The sequence below is a fragment of the Stegostoma tigrinum genome, chromosome 14 (assembly GCF_030684315.1).
Source record: "Stegostoma tigrinum isolate sSteTig4 chromosome 14, sSteTig4.hap1, whole genome shotgun sequence".
In the NCBI taxonomy this organism is placed as follows: Eukaryota; Metazoa; Chordata; class Chondrichthyes; order Orectolobiformes; family Stegostomatidae; genus Stegostoma; species Stegostoma tigrinum.
Genome location: NC_081367.1, coordinates 76,754,459 through 76,777,184, shown reverse-complemented (window position 1 = coordinate 76,777,184; position 22,726 = coordinate 76,754,459). Strand labels below are relative to the sequence as shown.

Genomic DNA, 22,726 nt, shown 5'->3' with positions numbered 1-22,726 from the left:
TGTGGGAGGAAACTGGAGCATCTAGAGGAAACCCACACAGACACGGGGAGAATGTGCAAACTCCACATGGACAGTCTCCTGAGGCTGGAATTGAACCCAGGTCCCTGGCGCTGTGAGACTGTAGTGCTAACCACTGAGCCACCGTGCCGCTCATGATAGAATAGGCCAAAAACAAATTTAACCTCTTGTTTTCATCACTTGTTGGTGCACAAGAAATAGTGTTTGATCCAAATAATCATCAACATATTTTTCACATCTAATTGCTATTAAGTCACGTCTGGATGCATTAACTGTCCAAGCACTCAACTCCTCAATAGGCTAAGTGATAAAGTGTATTAATTTGCAAAGTTGATCCAAACAAAAAAAGCCTTGTTCTTTCCAGAACCAAAGGACACAGTTTAAAAGAAGGGGTAGGCCATTCAGAACAGAGTTGAGGAAAAACTTCTTCACCCAGAGAGTGGTGGATATATGGAATGCTCTGTCCCAGAAGGCAGTGGAGGCCAAGTCTCTGGTTACTTTCAAGAAAGAGATGGATAGAGCTCTTAAAGATAGTGGAAGCAAGGGTTATGGGGATAAGGCAGGAACAGGATACTGATTGTGGATTATCAGCCATGTTCATAATGAATGGTGGTGTTGGCTCGAAGGGCCGAATGGCCTATTCCTGCACCTATTGTCTATTGTCTAAAAGAATGTGTACTCATTTCAATTTAAAATAGGATGCAGTGTTCTCTCGTTCATTCCTCAACCAGAGTAAACCCGTCTGAAAATCAAAAGGTGGTTCAGCAGTTAGCTGTTAGAGAACGTTCTGCTGGGATGATAACTAAGGCAAACAGCCTACAAATGAGTGATCAGAGATAATGGGAACTGCAGATGCTGGAGAATCCAAGATAACAAAGTGTGGAGCTGGATGAACACAGCAGGCCAAGCAGCATCTCAGGAGCACAAAAGCTGACGTTTCAGGCCTAGACCCTCTGAAGAAGGGTCTAGGCCCAAAACGTCAGCTTTTGTGCTCCCGAGATGCTGCTTGGCCTGCTGTGTTCATCCAGCTCCACACTTTGTTCGCCTACAAATAAGTGCCCACTTGTCCATCAATCAGCACTCTCTCCTCATATAGTCAAAAACAAGGAACATTTACATTGGTATTCTCATGAAAGTCCAGATAATTACAGCATAAAAAGCTTCAAGAATATGTTTCTGAAAGGAAAGTGAAAACCACAGCGATGGTTTAGTTGGGAACATTTTCATTTAAGAGTTAGAACATCACAGGTTCATATCCCTCTCCAGGATATGCGCACAATGTAAAAGGAGACGCTCCACGAAGTGCTGCACTGTCAAAATGCAGTCTTTCCACATGAATCAAAAATAGAAACTGCTGGAAAAACTCAGCAAGTCTGGCAGCATGTTTCGGGAGAAAGCAGAATTAACATCATTCCAGTGGCACTTCTTCAGACAAGGTTGGAGGATGGCAGGGGAGATGGGAGTTAGAGCCCGCAGAGAGAGAATGAAGGGAGGTGGGGGGAGGGAAGCGAAAAGGAAGTGTGGGGGGCGCGGGTGGAAGAGAGAAGAAATATAATCAAACGGGTAGGCAGACAAGGGATCAACCATAGTAAGCGAGGTCAGAAGAGGTGATCAACTGATGCTGAGTGCCGAGCGGAAGACAATAAGTAGGCTGTGATGAAAGCAACCCACGAAACAAGGTTGTAGACTTGCTCGCTGAGCCAATGTGTTTGATTGCAGATGTTTCATCACCTTGCTAGATAACATCGTGAGTGAGCCTTCAGTGAAGCATTGGTGTTCCATCCTGCTTGTTATTTATATGCCTCAGGTTTCTGGGATAACAAGGTGTAGAGCTGGATGAACACAGCAGGCCAAGCAGCATCAGAGGGGCAAGAAAGCTGACGTTTTGGGTCTGGACTTCTCAGGCCCCTTTTAAATATTTCCCTTCCCACCGTGAACCTGTCCCCTCTAGTTGTGGGCTCCCTTACCCTGAGAAAATGACCATATCTATTCACCCTATCCATGTCCCTCATGACTTTATAAACAGCTAGAAGGTCACCTCTCTGTCTCCGACGCTCCAGGGAAAATAGCCCCAGCCAAATCAACTACTTCCCAAACCTCAGAACCTCCAACTCTGGCAACATCCTTGTAAATCATTTCTGAACTCTTTCAAATTTAACAAAATCCCTCCAAAGCAAGGAGATCAGAAACAAATGCAACATTCTAAAAGTGGCCTCATCAATGTCCTATACCGTTGCAACATGACATCCCAACTTCTGTACTCAATGCACCAACCAATGAAGGCAAGCTTTCGAAATGCCTTCTTCACCACCCGAATGCACTTTTTCAAGGAACAATATACCTTCACTGTCTTTTTGTTGAGCAACATTCCCCAGGGCCTTACCATTCTTTGTACAAGTCCTGCTTTGATTTGCCTTACCAAAATGCAACATCTTGTATTTATATAAATTAAACCCTATCTTCCACTCCTCCGGCCATTAGCCAATCTTATCAAGGTCCCACTGTATTCTGAGATAACAAAAACAAAGTTGCTAGAAAAGCTCAGCAGGTCTGGCAGCATCTGTGGAGGAGAAAAAAAAAAGCGTTAGTTAACAACTCTTCACCCTCCCAGCCTGATTGTTGGCATCTCCTTTGTCTATCCAACTGTCTTTCTCTCTCTCTCTCTCTTTGGGCTCTAGCCTATCGTTTACTCCCTACTCCACCGTCAGTTCAGAGGAAGGGTCACCGGACCCGAAACGTTAACTCTTCTTTTCTCCTCCACAAATGCTGCCAGGCCTGCTGAGCTTTTCCAGCAGCTTTGTTTTTGTTCCTGATTTACAGCATCCGCAGATCTTTTGGTTCTTATTTTGTATTCTAAGATAACCCTTTTTTCACTGTCCACCACACTTGCAATTTTGGTGTCATCTACAAACTTAATTAATGCTACCTCTTGTGTTCATGCCCAAATTATTTATATAAATAACAAAATGCAGCGGATGCAGCACTGATCCTTGCAGCACACCGCTGGTCACAGGCCTCCTCCTCTGAAAAACAACCCCCCACCACTACCCTCTGTCTCCTACCTACAAGCCAATTTTGTATTCAATTGGCTAGCTCCCCCAAATTCCACGTGATTTAACCTTGCCGACTAGTCTATCATGCAAAACCTTGTCGAATGCCTCACTGAAGTCCATATTAACAATGTCTACTGCTATGCCTTCAATCTTCTGTCACCTCTTCAAAATAAAGGGGAAAAAATTACAGTTGAGGCAAGAAGAAAAATGTTCTGCAGAACAGAAACAAGCCTGTTTTGTGGATTGCAGGGAGAAAGTGCAAGCAGGCCAGACGGGGTTGAGAAATAATGAGCTGGAAGGCTGCGAGGAGGAAGATCACGAGATGAGATGAGGTTGGTGACAGTTGTGGACACAATGGCCTGATGCTTTATGATGGGGTTATGGTCCAGGGGGAGAGAGGAGGAGGTATCCAAGAATTGGCACTCAGCAATGTAGAGGTGAGAACCGCAGGCAACAGCATCATCCTTGTTGGCAGGCTTGATGACAAGGACAGCATCGGATCTCAGGATACAGAGTTCAGTCAGTTCAGAGGGAGATAGGTTTGAATGGGTGGGGGGAATTAATGTGACTGATATCACGTCAACAGCTCTCAATGAAATTAAAGCACTGTTTTGATAAGCAGGGGAGTTATCCCCAGTGTCTCAGCCTATGTTTATGAATCAGCATTATAAAAACATTCTCAGGCTATTTTAATACTACTGTTTGTTGAAGCTTTTGTGCACTATGGATACCGTCTCCTCTACATTAAGCAGTGACTATACATCAAAGCTTCTTAGTTACCTGCAAGGCTTTTGAGACTGTTGGTGGTTATGAAAGGCAGTCAGTATACTAATCTGTTCAATCTGACTACAATTCAAGACTTGCTCCACAGCTGTTGCTCCTGTGCCTAACAGTGAAACTGGCCAAAATAATGAGATTTCTCTTTGTGTTGCACCTCACTGGGGTTGTGTGCTGGAAGTCAAACCCCACTATACCTCGATGAATCACATGAGTTAGAGACGTAATAAAAGTAGGCAAAATGTCTCAAATTTCCTGTCTTTTAGACTCAGGGTGGAAAGAAGTACCAGGAAGACAGCTGAAGGGTCTCTATCCATACAGTCCACCGAGATGATCACTTTGGTTCGTCAGGATCTACTGCTGCTCGGTTTTCCCTCTTCAAGTTCTGTCACTTACTTGCAGGAAGCTCTGCTTCATACTTACAAAGCGCCTGACCATCAGTTAAGAGTCACAACTTCTGACATATGACAAAGAGAAATAAAAGACACTTTCCACAGGCTTCAGGTGTTTTATTTTTAAAAAAACTGCAGACAGTAGAATAGCTCCTTCTTTTCTGGAGGTCTGATCACTTATGCCTAATCAATCACACCTAAAAGCAATTCAGCCACCTGGGAATAAACACATTGTTCTTGGCTGGCAGAAGGACTTTATCACAGACAAACTGGTCGCCATTCCCCAGACCAGTCAGCTACTCGTTACCTGCTGAACCTCAATTCACACATACTGCTTGGGTCTGGCTCATCCACAACCAGACTTTCCTCTCTGCTCAAACAAACTGTGTTGTAAACTGCATTTACAATAACTGTCCGGTTTCTTGCTTTTAAAAAGCTAGGACAGGGTTACTGAGTTATTCTAAAACTATTTCACAAAGAAAATGCAAAGGCTTCAGGATATTAGAAACATTGAGGCTGGGGGGAAGCCATGAGTATTCCTGCCCCATTTTTGTTTCTGTTTTTCTATTTCATACACATTTGCTGTCGGGCTAGTTTTATCAGGTGATGAAACTCAAAGTGCACAGCAGCTCTCAAAGGTTGCTCTATAATATAAATGAACCTGTAGAATGAAACAGTTTAACAGGGTCAATAGTTTTTTTTTAAGCAACAAAATCAGGTTGTGTCATTTCAATAGTGTACCTAATTACATGTAATTATAGTACTCAGGAAGGAAAGCAAATTAAATGGCAGTCAGACACAATTTCTCAGGGCGAGCCAAGGCAGCATATTTATTCAAGTCTGCACTTCCAGTGGCACCTGACAACCATTATGTTTCACTGCAGCAACTCTTTTTTTTCAATATACAAACTGTCAAATACATTAGAAATAGTGAGGGGAAGGCAGACATGGACATCTCCATCAGGCCAAACAACATATGTCGTCTCTTGCTAATATTGAACAAATGGTCTTTTTCTCCCCCACTACAGCAACTTTACAATAGCTTCAAAATAGTTAAGGACACATACGAACAGTTGGATGATTGAAGTGATCTATACAAATAAACTGAAGCAAAAAACTGGAAAAAGAGAACATCTAGTGAGTTACAATGCTATTTGAACCAATGAGGACTGAGAGTACTGTTTTGTCACTATAAAGTGAAAGATAAGCAGGAATTAATCATGCGAATAAATCAATAATACTGTGTGAGGAGCGACCCTGATTATTATATATCCTTTATAAGCTCTTCCTTAAAACACCAAGGACAACAAGGACTGTATTTTAAAGCTCGGTTTATATAAACGGTGGTACAATTCCTCTCAATTCTGAGGCAGTTCTTCAGTATTGAGAATGACTTGCTTTCATTCTGATGCTGTGGGCCCTGAGGTGAGTGAATAGTCCAATATTGTATCCACAAACCCAGCCACATGTGGGCCAGGCCATATTTGCTGAATGTTCAGGATTTTGCGCAGTCTTTCTGATTTGTGCATATATTTGTCTAAATTATCATAGGAAAACTATATAGATCAAATGAACGGGGACTTTTAACATAAAATTATAGCCGTGCTACAGATTGACAGTTTATGCAGCAATGTCTAAATAATATCATTTCAACTTGGTTATTAATTTTTAAAAATTATTTTTAGGCACAATGAGAAGCTTAGGACTGGACCGACTAATTTCCTTGAAAGTAGATAAATCACTAGGACAGGATAAATTGTAGGCTGCTCAAGGAAGGCAGAGAAGAAACAGAAATGCTTTGAGGATCATTTTCAAATCCTCACTAGATGTAGGTCAGGTACTAGAGTCATAGAGTCACAAATGTACAGCACAGAAACAGACCCTTTGGTCAAATTTGTCCATACCAACCAGATATCCAAGATAAATCTAGCCCCATTTGTCAGTATTTGGCCCAAATCCCTCTAAGCCCTTCCTATTCATATACCCATCTGGATGCCTTTTAAAATGTTGTAATTGTACCAGCCTCCATCACTTCCTCTGGCAGCTCATTCTATACACACACCACCCTCTGCACTAAAAAGTTGCCCCTTAGGTCCCTTTTAAATCTTTCCCCTCTCACAATAAAGCTATGCCCTCTAGTTTTGGACTCCCCCACCCCAGGGAAAAGACCTCGTCTACTCACTCTATTCGTGCCCCTCATGATTTTATAAACTTCTACAAAAGGTCATTCCTCAGCCTTCTATGTGCCAGGGAAAATAGCCCCAGCCTATTCAGCCTCTCTCGAAAGCTTTAACCCTCCAACCCTGGCAACATCCTTGTAAATCTTTTCTGAACCCTTTCAAGTTTCACAACATCCTTCCTATAGCAGGGAGGCCAGAATTACACACGGTATTCCAAAAGTGGCCTAACTAATGTCCCGTACAGCCGCAATATGACCTCCAAACTCCCATACTTAATACACTGACCAAGAAAGGCAAATGTACTAAACGCCTTCTTCACTGCCCTGTCTACCTGCGACTCCACTTTCAACGTCTCTTTGCTCAGCAACACTCCCAGGATCTTATCATTAAGTGTATAAGTCCTGCCCTGATTTCCTTTTCCAAAATGCAGCACCTCACATTTATCTAAATTAAATTCCATCTGCTACTCCTCAGCACATCTGATCAAGATCCTGTTGTACTCTAAGGTAGTCTTCTTTGCTGTCCACTACAAATCCAAGTTTAGAGGATGAAAAGTCTGTAAATGTTGTATGCTTACTTAAAAAAAAAACTGTGACAGATAAGCCAAATAATTACAGGCTTCCAAAATACTTGCTGAAAAATACATAAATTTAAAAATATATACTTACTAATTATTCTATGATTCTGGGTGTGAGTTTGCTTGCTGAGCTGGAAGGTTCGTTTTCTAAAGCAGGACATAACACCAGTACTTCGTCGGAGGCTCACTGATGATGTTACCTAGAAAGGTGACGAAACGTCTGAAAACGAACCTTCCAGCTCAGCGAGCAAACTCACACCCAGAACCTCAACCTGAGCTACAAATCTTATTCTATGATGTCTAATTATGGTCGCTAACCATTCAGAAAACTGGAGATTTACTGGAATTGGCATCAATCACCCAGCAGTCAAAAAGGCATTTCAGGAGATTTTGTACACAATATCTTCAGCATATCAGTCACATAAGTTGTACCTCTGAGCCACAGCTGGACCAACATGGTTATCAAGAGCCACCATTACAAAGATGAAGGGGCAACATCTCCCATTACTTTCTGGGTGAGAGGAAGGTTTGTGGCAAAGTCCACAGGAGCTGGTACTGAGATTCTTTCTTCTCCAGATGTACATTAATGGTATAGAGATAGGTGTGCAGGGGACAATTTGAAAGCTTGTAGAACATTCAAAACTTGGAAGCGTTGTAATCTAAACAAAAGACAAAGAACTATGGATGCTGGAAATCTAAAACAACAACAGGAATTGCTGGAGAAACTGTCTGACAGCTTCAATGAAGGGAAAGCAGAGATAATGTTGCAGGTCCAGTGACCCTTTATGAGACTCCCCTTTTTCAGTGTTCTAAGCTGCCTTTAAAGAACTTAGAGTTACAAAGGCTAAGAGGGGCCATGAAATGTCCTTGGCAAACAGAATTAAAGGAAATCCCACGGAGTATAAACACAGAGCAAGAGGGAAGCTAGGGAAAGGGTAGGTCCACTCAAGGGGACAAAGGAGAGAATTCATACATAGGCCGAAAGTTGTTGGCGTGGTCCTTAATGAATACTTTGCATGTCTTCACAAAGGAAAAGAACATGGTGGACAATATGAAGTCTAGAGAAGGGTATGCTGGCATTCTGGGGTGTATCAATCTCAAGAAGGTTGTCATGTTGGGGTTTCTGACCATCATTAAGGTAGACAAGTACCAAATGGCCTGATGCAATCTATCCCAGAATGCTTAAGGTTGTGAGGTAGGAAATTGCAGGGCCTTGTACAAAATTTTTGCACCCTCTTCAGTCACAGGAGAGGTTCCAAAGGACTGGAGAAACAGCCAATATTGTTCCTTGGTTTCAGAAGAGCAAAAGGGATAATCTGGGAAATTACAGACTGGTGAGCCTTGCATCAGCAGTATGGAAATTATTGGAGAAGGCTCTTAGGGACAGGATTTACTCTCATTTGGAAAAATATGGACTTATTAGCGATAGGCAGCATGGCTGTGTGTGGGGACGATCGTGTCTCTCAAAAATGATTTACGTTTTTTGAGGAAGTGACAAAGATGATTGATGAGGGCAGGCCAGTGGATGATGTCTATATGGACTTTAGCGAGGCCTTTGACAAGGTCCATCATGGCAGCCTGGTATAAAAGGTGAGGTCACATGGGATCACATGCGGTGAACTAGTAAGATGGATACGGAACTAGTGTGGTCATAGAAAGCAGACAGTAGCAGTGGAAGGGTGTTTTTCTGACTGGAGATCTGTAACCGGTAGTGTTCGACAGGGATCAGTGCTAGGACTCCTGTTTTTCGCAATATATACCAAATCAGCAAACAGACTCCCACTGCCCACAGTGAGGCCTAAAACAACATTATGGGATACAGAACAAAGCAGAGCAAGACAGTGGACAAAGACATATGCTCCCTGATGCACTCAACCCTTTCTATGCTGGGTTTGTGCAGAATGCCAGTGGTATGGTCGTGCCTGCCCTGACAACCCCATGGCCCATATCAAGTCCAGTCTCCCAGCCTGCCTTGATCCCCGACAATTTGCCTACTGACCTAACAGGATGCTATATCCCTAGCTTTGCACTCATCCCTGGAACATGTGGATAACAGAGACACCTACATCAGACTCCTGCTCATTGACTACAGCTCAACCTTCAACACCATTATCCCCTCCAGACTGATCTCCAAACTCCATGACCTTGGTCTGGACTTCACCCTCTGCAAATGGAGCTCAGCTTTCTGACCCACTTAGCATAATCAGTCAAGATAGGTAACTGCACTTCCTCCACAATAACACTCAACACTGGAGCCCCCCAAGGATATATTCTCAGCTTCCGACACAGAGTTGCCAAACTCTGAAAGAATGCCATCAACACGTTTGCTGAAGAAACTACCGCAGTAGGACAGATACCAAACGAGTCAAAAATGCAGGAGTGAAATAGAGGGCTTGGTGACATGATGCGATGAGAACCACCTCTCTCTCAATATTGGCAAAACTGAAGAATAGATCATCAACTTCCAAAAGAAGGAAGGAGAATACACACCCATCTACATCAGTAGAACGGAGGTCGAGAGGGTGAAGAGCACCAAGTTCCCTCGAGTGATGATAACCGATCACCTGTTCTGTACTTCCTATCTAGATACAGCGATCAAGAAGACACAACAATGCCTCCTCTTCCTCAGACAGCTCAGGAAATTTGCCACATCCATAAGGACCCTCACTAACATCTACAGACGCACCACTGAAAGCATACTGTCTGGGTGCAAATGGCCTGGTATGGAAACTGCTCTGCCCAGGACCATAAGAAACTACAGAAGGTGGTGTACACAGCCCAGACCATCACGGAGGCCAATCTTCCATCCATGGACTCCATTTACACAGCGCTGCCACGGAAAGGCTGCCAACGAAGACGTGTAATGATCTCCTACAACCTCTTCCGACATACAGAAGCCTGAACACGCGCCAGCAGGTTCAGGAACAGTGTCTTCCTGACCGTTATTACACTGATGAATGGATTCTCTAGCCTCAAATTACACTGATCTCAGTAAAGCTGATCTCACTTTGCACATGCCCTGTGCAATGTAACTTTTATTCCTATGTCTAATTCATTTTGATCTGTACATCCTAGTTTAGTACAATCTGCCCGTACCACTCATAAACGAAGCTTTCCACTATACTTCAGTACATTAGATTAGATTCCCTACAGTGTGGGAACAGGCCCTTTGGTCCAACAAGGCCACACCGCCCCTTGAAGCATCCCACCCAGACCCACCCCACTATAACCCACACACCCCTGAACACTATGGGCAATTCAGCATGGCCAATCCACCTAGCCTGCACATCTTTGGTCTGTGGGAGGAAACCGGAGCACCCGGAGGAAACCCACGTAGCAGACACAGGGAGAATGTGCAAACTCCACACAGACAGTCGCCCGAGGCTGGAATCGCACCTGGGTCCCTGGCGCTGTGAGCCTGCAGTGCTAACCACTGAGCCACCGTGCCGCCCTGTGACAATAAAATCGATGATATACATACATGATTTGGAGAAGAACATAGGCAGTCTGATCAGTAAATATGTGGTTGACATAAAGATTGGGGGAATCTGTGGATACTGTGGAGGATTACCAGCAGGATATAGACAGGCTGGAGACTTGGGAGGGGATGCAGCAGATTGAATTTAACCCAGACAAATGCGAGATGATGCATCTTCCAAGGGCTAATGGAGGAGGCGTGCGTACAGGAAATGGTAGAACCCTAAGAAGCATCAACATTCAGAAGGATCTAGTCATACAGGTCCACAGTTCCTTAAAAGTGGCAACATCACTGGATAAGGTGATCAGGGCAGTGTATGGCACCGATTTCATTGGTTGGAGCACAGAGAACTAAAATTGGCAAGTTAGGTTGCAGCTTTATAGAATTTCAGTTCGGCCACATTTGGAATATTGTGTACAGTTCTGGTTGTCACACTACCAGAAGGACGCGGAGACTTCTGAGGAGGCACAGAAAAGTTTTTTAAGATCTTGCCTGGCTGAGAGGGCATTAGCTATGAGGAGTGATTGGACATACTTGGTTTGTTTTCATTTAAATATCGAAGGCAGAGGGGCAACCTGATAGAAGTTTACAAAATTACGAGAGGCTTTGTTAGATTGGATAGTCAGACTTTTCCTCAAGGTAGAACTGTCAGTTAGTAAAGGACATAGGTTAAGTCCAAAATGTTGATATGCCTGCTCCTCGGATGCTGTCTGACCTGCTGGGCTTTTCCAGCCTTACACCTTTAGACTCTGGCTTCCAGCAGCTGCAGTCCTTATTGCCTCCACAGCATCCTACATCCTCATAATACTATGTCTTGAAGCACTGACAACCAGTTAAGAATGCATAACGGTGACCAATCTCATCTGTTTCTTTTATTAACTCAAGGAATGCTGCTGCTGTTCAATGGGACAGCAATTATTGCCTATCCCTCATTGCCTTTGAGAAGGTAGTGATTGGTTGCCTTCTTGAACTGCTATAATTGACTTGTTGCAGGTTGCCCACAATGCCCTCAGGGAGGGATTGCGAGGATTTTGACCAAAAGACACTGAATATTTCCAGGTGATATATTTCCAGGTCACGATGGCCAGCGGCTTGTAGGTGGTCACGTTCACATCTATCTGCTGCCCTTGTTCTTCTAGATGGAAATGGTCGTGGATTTGGAAGGTGCTGTCGAAGGATTTTTGGTAAACTTATGCAAAGCATTTTAGTAGCAGCAGCGTGTACTATCTAGAGAGTGTCAGTGGTGGAGGAAACAGATGTGGTGCCAATCAAGTGGGGGCTGCTTTGTCCTGGACGGTGTCCAGCTTCTTGAGTGTTGTTGGAGCTGCACTCATCCAGGCAAGTGGGGAGTACTTCTGGAATTTGCTTTGTAGATGATAGACAGGCTTAGGGGAGTCAGGAGGTGAATCTAGTACTCCTAGTCTCTGAGATAGTAGGAACTGCAGATTCTGGAGAATCTGAGGTCTCCGGCTTGCTCTTACCGCCACTGTATGTAGAGTGGCTAGCCCAGTTCAGTTTCTGATCAATGGTAGCCCTCAGGATGTTGATAGTTGTGGTTTCAGCGATGGTAACGTCATTAAATGTCAAAAGAGTGTTGGTCAGATTGTCTCTCATTGGAAATAGTCACTGGCTCACATTCAGCAAATGTTACTTGTTGTGAATTAGGAACTCAGTCAGCAATAACTGCCATTAAAAGAAAGACTATTTATCACATTTACACCTGACAGTATCTTCTAAACCTCAAAGACTCTACCAGATGATCAAACTTCCATTAACAGGTGAGACAGTTTGACCTCAGTGATGGGCTATTAGTGGAACCAATATTAAGAACATAGAACATAGAAAAGTACAGCACAGTACAGGCCCTTTGGCCCACGATGTTGTGCTGTGGAATAATCCTTATCCAAAAATAAAATAACCTACATTCCCCTCAATTCACTGCTGTCCATGTGCATGTCCAGCAGTCGCTTAAATGTCACTAATGACTCCGCTTCCACGACTACCACTGGTAAACTATTCCATGCGCTCACAACTGTCTGGGTGAAGAACCTCCCTCTGACGTCTCCTCTATACCTTCCTCCTAACACCTTAAAACTATGACCCCTCGTGGCAGTCAATCCTGCCCTGGGGAAAGTCTCTGGCTATCGACTCTATCAATGCCTCTCATTACCTTGTACACCTCAATCAGGTCACCTCTTTTCCTCCTTCTCTCCAGAGAGAAAAGTCCGAGCTCGGTCAACGTCTCCTCGTAAGACAAGCCCTCCAGTCCAGGCAGCATCCTGGTAAACCTCCTTTGCACCCTCTCCAAAGCCTCCACATCTTTCCTATAATAGGGCGACCAGAACTGGACACAATATTCCAAGTGTGGTCTCATCAGGGTTTTGTAGAGCTGCAGCATAACCTCGCGGCTCTTAAACTCGATCCCCCTGTTAATGAAAGCCAAAACACCATATGCTTTCTTAACAACCTTATCCACTTGGGTAGCAACTTTGAGGGAGCTATGCACTTGAACACCAAGATCCCGCTGTTCCTCCACACTGCCGAGAATCTTGCCTTTAATCCTATATTCAGCATTTAAGTTTGACCTTCCAAAATGCATCCCTTCGCATTTATCCTGGTTGAACTCCATCTGCCATTTCTCAGCCCAGCTCTGCATACTGTCAATGTCTCGCTGAAGCCTGCAATAGCCCTCGATACTATCAACGGCACCTCCAACCTTTGTGTCATCAGCAAACATACTAACCCACCCCTCAACCTCCTCATCCAAGTCATTTATAAAAACTACAAAGAGCAGAGGCGCAAGAACAGAGCCCTGCGGGACACCACTCAGCACTGACCTCCAGGCAGAATACTTACCATCTACAACCACTCTCTGCCTCCTGTCAGCCAACCAATTCTGAATCCAGACAACCAAATCACCCTGTAGGTGTAAATGTGATAAATAGTCTTTCTTTTAATGGCAGTTATTGCTGACTGAGTTCCTAATTCACAACAAGTAACAGTTGCTGAATGTGAGCCAGTGACTATTTCCAATGAGAGACAATCTGACCAACACTCTTTGACATTTAATGACGTTACCATCGCTGAAACTACAACTATCAGCATCCTGAGGGCTACCATTGATTAGAAACTGAACTGGACTAGCCACTCTACATGGGGCTGTTCTTTCATTGGAGAGATACAATTGGTGGTGGTTTAACCTGAGGGTCACAACACCTCAGGCTAGGAGCAAATTTGAAAAAGCAGCATGTTCACGATAACCTCAACTGTGCCAGTACAGGAATTGAACCCATGGTGTTGGAAAACTTGTCTTCCGAGCTGTGTTTGATGATTGAGGCAGAGCCATCAACTAATTAGAATTAACTTTATTATTCATGTATACTCAAAGTACGGTGAAAAGATTAGATAGTCACCCCACACGACCTCTACAAAGTACCGAGGTATAAACCTTTGAAATAAAGGAAAAAAGTTACATTACCTTACAGTTATTATTGATATAAGATTAAAAAGATAAACATTGCAGTCTTCCTATAAAAGGCCTATAATAGATCAACACAGAGGGGCTGTCACACATGGGCTGAACTGGCGCACAAGCTATTGACCGCCTGAGCTGGTCCCAGTTCACAATCATCCTGCTCTGCTCAGGCCCCGAGCCCGCTGGCCGGATTGAACCTGGGTCTGCTCCAGACACACTGCAACCTACAAGGCTACAGACCAGGTGCTAGAAATTTTTACTTAGAATGGGCAGCTAGTCCATCCAACCAGCACAGTCATATGCTTTAATTTTTCTATGGCTCTGTGGTATTTTTCCTTGTTGAAACTTTTGAAATTGTGGCTCAATCAATAAATAATTATGAAATACAAAGTTGCTAAAAGCATGCATTATACCAGAGAAAACCTGTTATGAAATCAGGATTTCAGTAATTCTCCTATTACAAACTAAATATACTTTCCTCTTAGTGTTGTTAGAGGATTAAAGATCTTGGTGATGATATAAGGCCAAGGGAAAATGGGACCAGTTACGAATAGAACAAAGAACAAAGAAAATGACAGTACGGTAACCGGCCCTTCAGCCCTCCAAGCCTGCACCGACATGGTTCCCGTCACAATTAAACCCTCTACCCTTCCGGGGACCATATCCCTCTATTCACATTCTATTCATATAGCTATCAGGGCTCCCTTTAAAAATCACTATAGGATCTGCTCCCACTACCTCCACCAGCAGCGAGTTCCAGGCACCTGCCACCCTCTGTGTAAAAAAACCTTGCCTCGTCCATCACTTTTAAACCTTGCCCCTAGCACCTAAAACCCATGGCCCCTGGTAATAGGCTGTTGCACTCTGGGAAAAGGCTTCCGACTGTCTGGTCTGCCCATGCCCTTCATGATCTTGTAGGCCTCTATCAGGTCGCCCCTCAACCTCCGTCATTCCAGCGAGAACGACTCAAGTTACTCCAACCTCTCCTCATAACCAATGCCCTTCATACCAGGCAACATCCCGGTAAACCTTTTCTGTGCCCTCTCCAAAGCCACCACATCCTTCTGGTAGTGTGGTGACCAGAACTGAACGCAATATTCCAAAAGCAGCCTAACTAAGGTTCTATAAAGCTGCAACATTACCTGCCAATTTTAAACTCAATGCCCCAGCCGATGAAGACAAGCTTGCCATATGCCTTGTTGACTACCTTTTCCACCTGCATTGCCAATTTCAGTGACCTATGTACTTGTACACCCAGATCCCTCTGCTTATTAGTACTCTTAAGGGTTCTACCATTTACTGTATATTTTCCATGTGGCTCAGTCCTTCCAAAATACATTACCTCACATTTTTCCGGACTAAACTCCGACTGCCAGCTCTCTGCCCAAGTCACCAACCGATGTATATCCTGTTGTATCCTTTGACTGTCCTTATCTCTATTCGCAATTTCACCAACCTTTGCCTCATGGGTAAACATACTAGTCAGGCCAGCTACATTCACCTCCAAATCATTTATATATAAACTACAAAAAGCAAAGGTCCCAACACTGATCCCTGAGGAATGCTACTAGTCACAGCCCTCCATTCAGAAACACACGCTTCCACTGCTATCCTGTCTTCTATGACCAAGTCAGCAGGAAGACTCAGGCAGGTGGAAAGAAATGAAATATCTTTTGCGGTCTCAGATCCATGGCCTTTTTTTTGTTATGAGTCTTCAAGTTCTCTTGCTTTTCTTGTTTTGGAAGAATTACTACACTAGATTCACTAATAACATATGAAGAAGTTGGCCATTATGGAATATTTAAAACATATTAGCTATTGGAATATCCAGGCCCATACATCCAATACTAGTACTTTTATGAAAACATATATTTCCCAGAAATACAGTACTCTATATGTTTGCAACAGTGTGCCTTGAACCACAGACAAACCTAATGAAAACAAGAACAGATTAATATAGAATAGAAACCAATCCTATCAATTAGAAACTCATTCACACTCTCTTTTTACTATAATTATTGCTACTATTTATCACATTTACTTCCGGTAGTTGTAAACGTAGAATCTCTTTTTAATCTATAAAACCCCATGACCACTGGAATTTCATAGAAAAACACAAATCAGCAGGCTTGCACCTATATTAGTACCATATCAGAGCATCTTCTGTAATCTGATTTCCTATGTTTCTTAGCCACTTCAAGTATTTAATTATTACTGCAGAGCAGCAACTTTGTCACACACTTCACTAGTTTCCAACCATGTCTGGGAAATGCAATGGGAGCATTATTATTTCCAAGGAACTCCCTGACCGAATGTTTAAAAGACAATGCTAATTAAGCAAAACAATGCTACATTTCAAAAATAATTTTCCATTTCCACAGACGTACCACTGAAAGCATACTGTCTGGGTGCATAATGGCCTGATACGACATCTGCCCTGCCCAGGGCCATAAGAAACTTCAGAATCTAGTGTGCACAGACCATCACAGGAGCCAACCTTCCATCCACGGACTCAATTTACACAATTTATTGCTGCAGAATGGCTGCCGACATCAAAGATCCATCGGTCCCTGGTAATGATCCCCTAAAACCTCTTCCAGTGGGCAGAAGATACCGAAGCTTGAACACACACACACACACACACCTGGTTGAGGTCCAGCTTTTTCCTAATCATTATTAGACTGAACTCTCTAACCTCAAATAATGCTGATCTTGCGTAGCGCACACCCTGTGTGATGTAACCTGTATGCATCTAAGTTTTTTGTCCCAGCCTTTGACCTGTACACCATTACCTACTATGATCTGCCTGTACGGTTCATAAACAAAGCTTTTCACTGTACTTTGGTATATGTGACAATAAATCAATCAAGTTGTATGCAGCGACACAAATGAAACATTCTAATTGGTCAGGAAATACACTCAAGTGCAACATTCCAACATGAAGCTAATAGTAACTTATGTTTTTAGCGCTCTCTTGAATGTGGGATAGAAACAGAAATTGCTGGAGAAATTCAGCAGATCTGACAGTATCTATGGTGAGAAAGCAGTCAACATTTTGGATCCAGTGACCCTTCAACAGAACGCAATCCAATTGAAGGGTCACTGGACCCAAAACATTGACTCTGCTTTCTCTCCACAGGTGCTGTTAGACCCGTTGTGTTTCTCCGGCAATATCTGTTTTCGTTTCAGATTTCCAAGCATTCACAATTTATTGTTTTATTCTTGAATGCAGGAACACGATTTGAAAAGCTATGAACTATCACAGGCATCTACATCCACTTTCAGCTTTTATTCCAAGTGTTCTTGACAATAAAGTCTAACCATTATTTAGAATAAGTTAAAAAGCACAGTTTCTTCATGTTAAAAATATAATTCTAATAGAAAATTATGGGTTTGATCTGCACTGCCAAAATAATGATGAGATAGAGAATGCCTTCACAAACAAGGGAACTTTAATAAATAAAATGTAGGAACCCAAATGGAATTTTGTCCTTCATTGCTAGAGGGACGGAGTTTAAAAGCAGGAAGGTTATGCTGCAGCTGTATAGGGCGCTTGGTGATGCCACACATGGAATACTCCTTGCAGTTTTGGTCTCCTTACTTGAGAAAGCATATCCTGGCACTAGAGGGGGTGCAGAGGAGATTCACTAGGTTGATTCTGGAGTTGAGAGGGTTGGCTTATGAGGAGACACCGACTAGACTGGGACTATATTCATTGAAATTTGAAAGAATGAGGGGGGAATCTTATAGAAACATATAAAATTACAAGGAGCACAGATAATATAGAAGCAGGGAGGATGTTTCCACAGGTGGGTGAAACTAGAACAAGACGGCATAGCCTCAAAATTAGGGGGATCAGATTTAGGACTGAATTCAGGAGGAACTTCTTCACTCAAAGGGTTGAGAATCTGTGGAATTCCCTGCCCGGTGAAGTAGTTGAGGCTTCCTCATTGAACGTTTTTAAAGCTAATTAATTTTTGAACAGTAAAGGTCGTGGTGAGAGGTGGGTAAGTGGAGCTGAAGCCATGAAAAGCTCAGTCATGTTCTAAGTGAATGGCGGAGCGGGCTTGAAGCGCCAGATGGCCTACTCTTGCCCCTGGATCGTATGTCCTTATGCTGGAACCTGCACTGACAATAACAATGATTCTATGACACTTATAAATGCTGGAAATCACAGGAGGTCTCACAGCATCCATGGAGACAGAGAGAGACAGAGAGAGACAGAGAGAGACAGAGAGAGACAGAGAGAGACAGAGAGAGACAGAGAGACAGACAGAGAGAGACAGAGAGACAGACAGAGACAGACAGAGAGACAGACAGAGACAGACAGAGACAGACAGAGACAGACAGAGACAGACACACAGACAGAGACAGACACACAGAGAGAGACAGACACACAGAGAGAGACAGACACACAGAGAGAGAGACACACACAGAGAGAGAGACACACACAGAGAGAGAGACACACACACACACACACACACACACACACACACACACACACACACACACACACACACACACACACACACACAGAGCGAGCGCGAGAGAGAAAATCAGAGAGACGGAGAGAGAGAGAATGTTGAGTCTACGTGACTTGAAGACTCGAAACATTAGCTTGCTCTCTTCTCCATAGATGCTGCCTGATCTGCTGTGATTTCCAGCATTTCTTATTCTTGGAACTTGCCTCTTGCATTCCACTTTCTCGCATGCACAAGAGTTAAAAGACAATAAATGAAAATACTGCGTTGCACGATGCAATCTAAATTCAAGCTTTAACATGGTTTATGTAGAGAACATAATGAAATACTTTGAACTGCAATTAAAGTGGAAAAGGGAGAGATTGCTAGTAAACTTTTAGCTCACGAAGAAAAACAAGCACTTATAAAGCTGAAATAAAATATTTTATGTCCATGTATAAAGATTGTGCTCAACTTTAAGAAAGCTGACAGTAAAGTACTAAGTAACTAGGGAAGATATGCATCTGTAGTGCAATTACTTGACTTCCCAACAGTAAGACTGACATTTTTGCAATCATGCTGTCATTAATTCACAGTATGCATGTCACATACAGTTGACAGCTCAATACATAGAACGATATTTATTAGCATCCTCACAATAGAAACGTACACTTTGCTGCTATGTTTGCAAAAAAATTACATGATAGAAGCAAGCAGGATATACTGAGCCACCTCACCATCTACTGACTGAATTCTGCTGCTTTGTTAACACTAAAATATGGAGTATAAAAGGAAATTCTTTCCTTGAGGATGCAGGTTCACAATATTCTTTGATTGAACCTTCATTCGTGAATTGAGCCTCACACACTCCTCATTCTAAGAAACAGTTGCCTTTCGTAATTAATGTTAGCATTGAAACAACTGGTAACACAATACTTCAGAAGTTTTCTCACTTTAGCTGATTTAATTCTGTTCCCTTACATTGTTAGGTTTTAAACCCAATCACAGGATTAGAACTTGTAAAAGTTCGGCACAACATTGTGGGCCAAAGGGCCTGTACTGTGCTGTATTGTTCTATGTTTTGTAACTCATTAGCTGAGAGATTCCTCAGATTTGTTGCTGCTTTGCTACTACTCTTTTATTGGAAGTGCAGAATAAACTCTGCTTATGCTGAAGAAAACCAACACTTTCGATTAGCCGAATGAAACACACTTAAACTGAAAATAACAATGCTTCAAATGTTTAAGAGATAATAAGGTGTAGAGCTGGATGAACACAGCAGACCAAGCAGCATCTTAGGAGCAGGAAAGCTGATGTTTCGGGGAAAGTCTGGGTCTGAAACGTCAGCTTTTATGCTTCTAAGATGCTACTCGGCCTGCTGTGTTCATCCAGCTCTACACCTTGTCATCTCGGATTCTCCAGCATCTGCAGTTCCTATTATCTCTGATACAGGTTCAAATGTTTATACAGGAGGCTTAAATTTTAAAGAGAGCAGTAAGGACACAGCCTCAGAACTGAGGCCCATCAATAGCAATAATGCACATTGTCGGCATTTACTGTTAAGACAGTTAAAGCTGATGTCCTCCTCACATTCCTTAATAACCTTAGTGCCATGGAAATAATATGCAGGAGTTAAAATGTCTACTTGGCTATCAAACAAGTTTAAATTAAACCCAATTTTAAATAAAGGCAGAAATGTGTCAACACCTGAAATTTTAACTTGCACAGATGCATATATTGGGAAGCATTCCAAATCAATTTGTGTAGACTTATTGCAATAGTCAACTTCTGAAAGCGAACCTGTGCTTACGAACCAGACTGTTTTAGTTTGCTTTTACATCTACTTTCTAATCCTGGAAGAGCAAATTACTGCAGATGTTAGAATCGGCACTGAAACCAAAAAATGCTGGAGATCATAGTGGGTCTGGCAACATCTATGGAGAGGCAGCAAGCTAACATTTTGAGTCTAGATAGCTCTTCATCAGTACTAACGAAGAGTCACCTAGACTCGAAACGTCAGCTTGCTGACTGTCCATAGGTACCGTCTGACCTGCTGTGATTTCCAGCATTTTTTAATTTCAGTACTTTCCAACACTGTCCCTTTAAATTGCTTGTCATTGTTTTTCCAGAGATCAGCTTCTCCGCAGGGCTAAGAAACATTACAGAAGGAATAAAATCAATCAGCAAGCAGCTGATTATAGAGCCGTTAACCAAAAATTACACATTAATATTGATTACATTATTCATTCCTGACATTCAGTGCCTTGGGATACCTAGCAAATGCTAACGCAATAGAGTAGACAACTTCTTTCATAAACATAGTACCACCTTATCTGATAATCATCAAATCAAATAAACATGGTCTGCTTTCTAACAGACTGCCAGACTCTCTTCTTTGCTGGTGGTCTCCAAAGAAAAGCCTTCAATTCATTCCTTCAAGTGTCAGAGACAAGATAAAAGTAATCATGTGCATCAGGCTACAGGGAGAACTGTTTCAGCATAAGGGTATGCATCAGAAATAGTTTACTCAATTTCATGTATCTAAAAGTATCTCCAAACTCAGAAGTCAAAACACCAGGTTTTGTCTAAGATAACAAAGTGTGGGGCTGGATGAACACAGCAGGACAAGCAGCATATTAGGAGCAGAAAAGCTGACATTTCGGGCCTAGACCCTTTGTCAGAAATGGGGGAGGAGAAGGGTTCTGAAATAAATAAGGAGTGAGGGGGATTGAAGATGGATAGAGGGGTAACCCTCTCCCCCTTTTCTGATGAAGGGTTGGTGTCCAAAACATCAGCTTTTGTGCTCCTCAGATGCTGCTTGGCCTGCTGTGTTCATCCACACTTTGTTATCTCGGATTCTTCAGCATCTGCAGTTCCCACTATGTCTGGAGCCAGTAGAGATGAGTGCAAGTGGGGAGGTAGGGAGGGGATACGTCAGTCCAGGGAGGACGGACAGGTCAAGGGGGCAGGATGAGGTTAGTAGGTAGGAAGTGGGGGTACGGCTTGAGGTGGGAGGAGGGGATAGGTGAGAGGAAGAACAGGTTGGCTGTTTTTGGGAAGCAGTAGGGTGAGGGGAGATTTTGAAGCCTGTGAAATCCACATTGATACCATTGGGCTGCAGGGTTCCCAAGCGGAATATGAATTGCTGTTCCTTCGGGTGGCATCGTTGTGGTACTGCTGGAGGCCCAGGATGGACATGTCGTCTAAGGAATGGGAGTTGAAATGGTTCGCGACTGGGAGGGGCAGTTGTTTTTTGTGAACCAAGCTTGGGTGTTGTGCAAAGTGGTCCCTAAGCCTCCGCTTGGCTTCCCTGATGTAGAAGAAGCCACAACAGGTAGTGGATACAGTATACCACATTGACAGATAGGCAGGAGAACATCTGCTTGATGTGGAAAGTCTTCTTGAGGCCTGGGATGGGGGGTGAGGGAGGTGGTGTGGGGGCAGGTGTAGCACTTCCTGCGGTTGCAGGGGTAAGTGCCGGGTGTGGTGAGTTTGGAGGGGAGTGTGGAGCAGACAAGGGAGTCACGGAGATAGTGGTCCCTCTGGAAAGCAGACAAGGGTGGGGTTGGAAAAATGTCTTGGGTGGTGGGGTTGGATTGTAGATGGCAGAAGTGTCGGAGAATGATGCGTTGTATCCGGAGGTTGGACGGGTGGGTTGTGAGGACTAGGGGGATTCTCTTTTGGTGGTTATTGCGGGGGCTGGGTGTGAGGGATGAGTTGCGGGAAATGTGGGAGACACGGTCGAGGGCATTCTCGACCACAGCGGGGGAGGAGTTGCAGTCCTTGAAAAACGAGAACATCTGAGATGTACGAGAGTGGAACGCCTCATCCTGGGAGATGTGGCGGAGGCGAAGGAATTGGGAATAGGGGATGGCACTTTTGCAGGAAGGTGGGTGGGAGGAGGAGTATTCCAGGTAGCTGTGGAAGTTAGTGGGCTTGAAATGGATATCGGTTCCTAGGTGGTTGCCTGAGATGGAGACAGAGGGGTCCAGGAAGGTGAGGGAGAAGTTAGAGATAGTGATCTTGAGGTTGGGTTGGAAGGTGTTGGTGAAGTGGATGAACTGTTCGAGCTCCTCGTGGGAGCACGAGGCGGCACCAATACAGTCATCACTGTAACGGAGGAAGAGGTGCAGTTTAGGGCCTGTGTAGGTGCGGAAGAGGGACTGTTCCACATAACCCACAAACAGGCAGACATAGCTTGGCTCATGCAGATACCCATGGCCAACCCCTTTGTCTGTCGGAAGTGGGAGGAATCGAGAGAGATGTTGTTGAGGGTGAGGACGAGTTTGGCTGAGCGGATGAGGGTGTCGGTGGAG

The 22,726-nt window shown here is 43.6% G+C and overlaps 1 protein-coding gene across 1 annotated transcript in view; it reads right to left on the bottom strand.

Moving 5' to 3' along the window:
* The window catches only part of irs1 (insulin receptor substrate 1), an 88,875-nt gene that overhangs the window by 8,185 nt on the left and 57,964 nt on the right, over window positions 1-22,726 (bottom strand). The gene's annotated exons all lie outside the window — the stretch shown is intronic.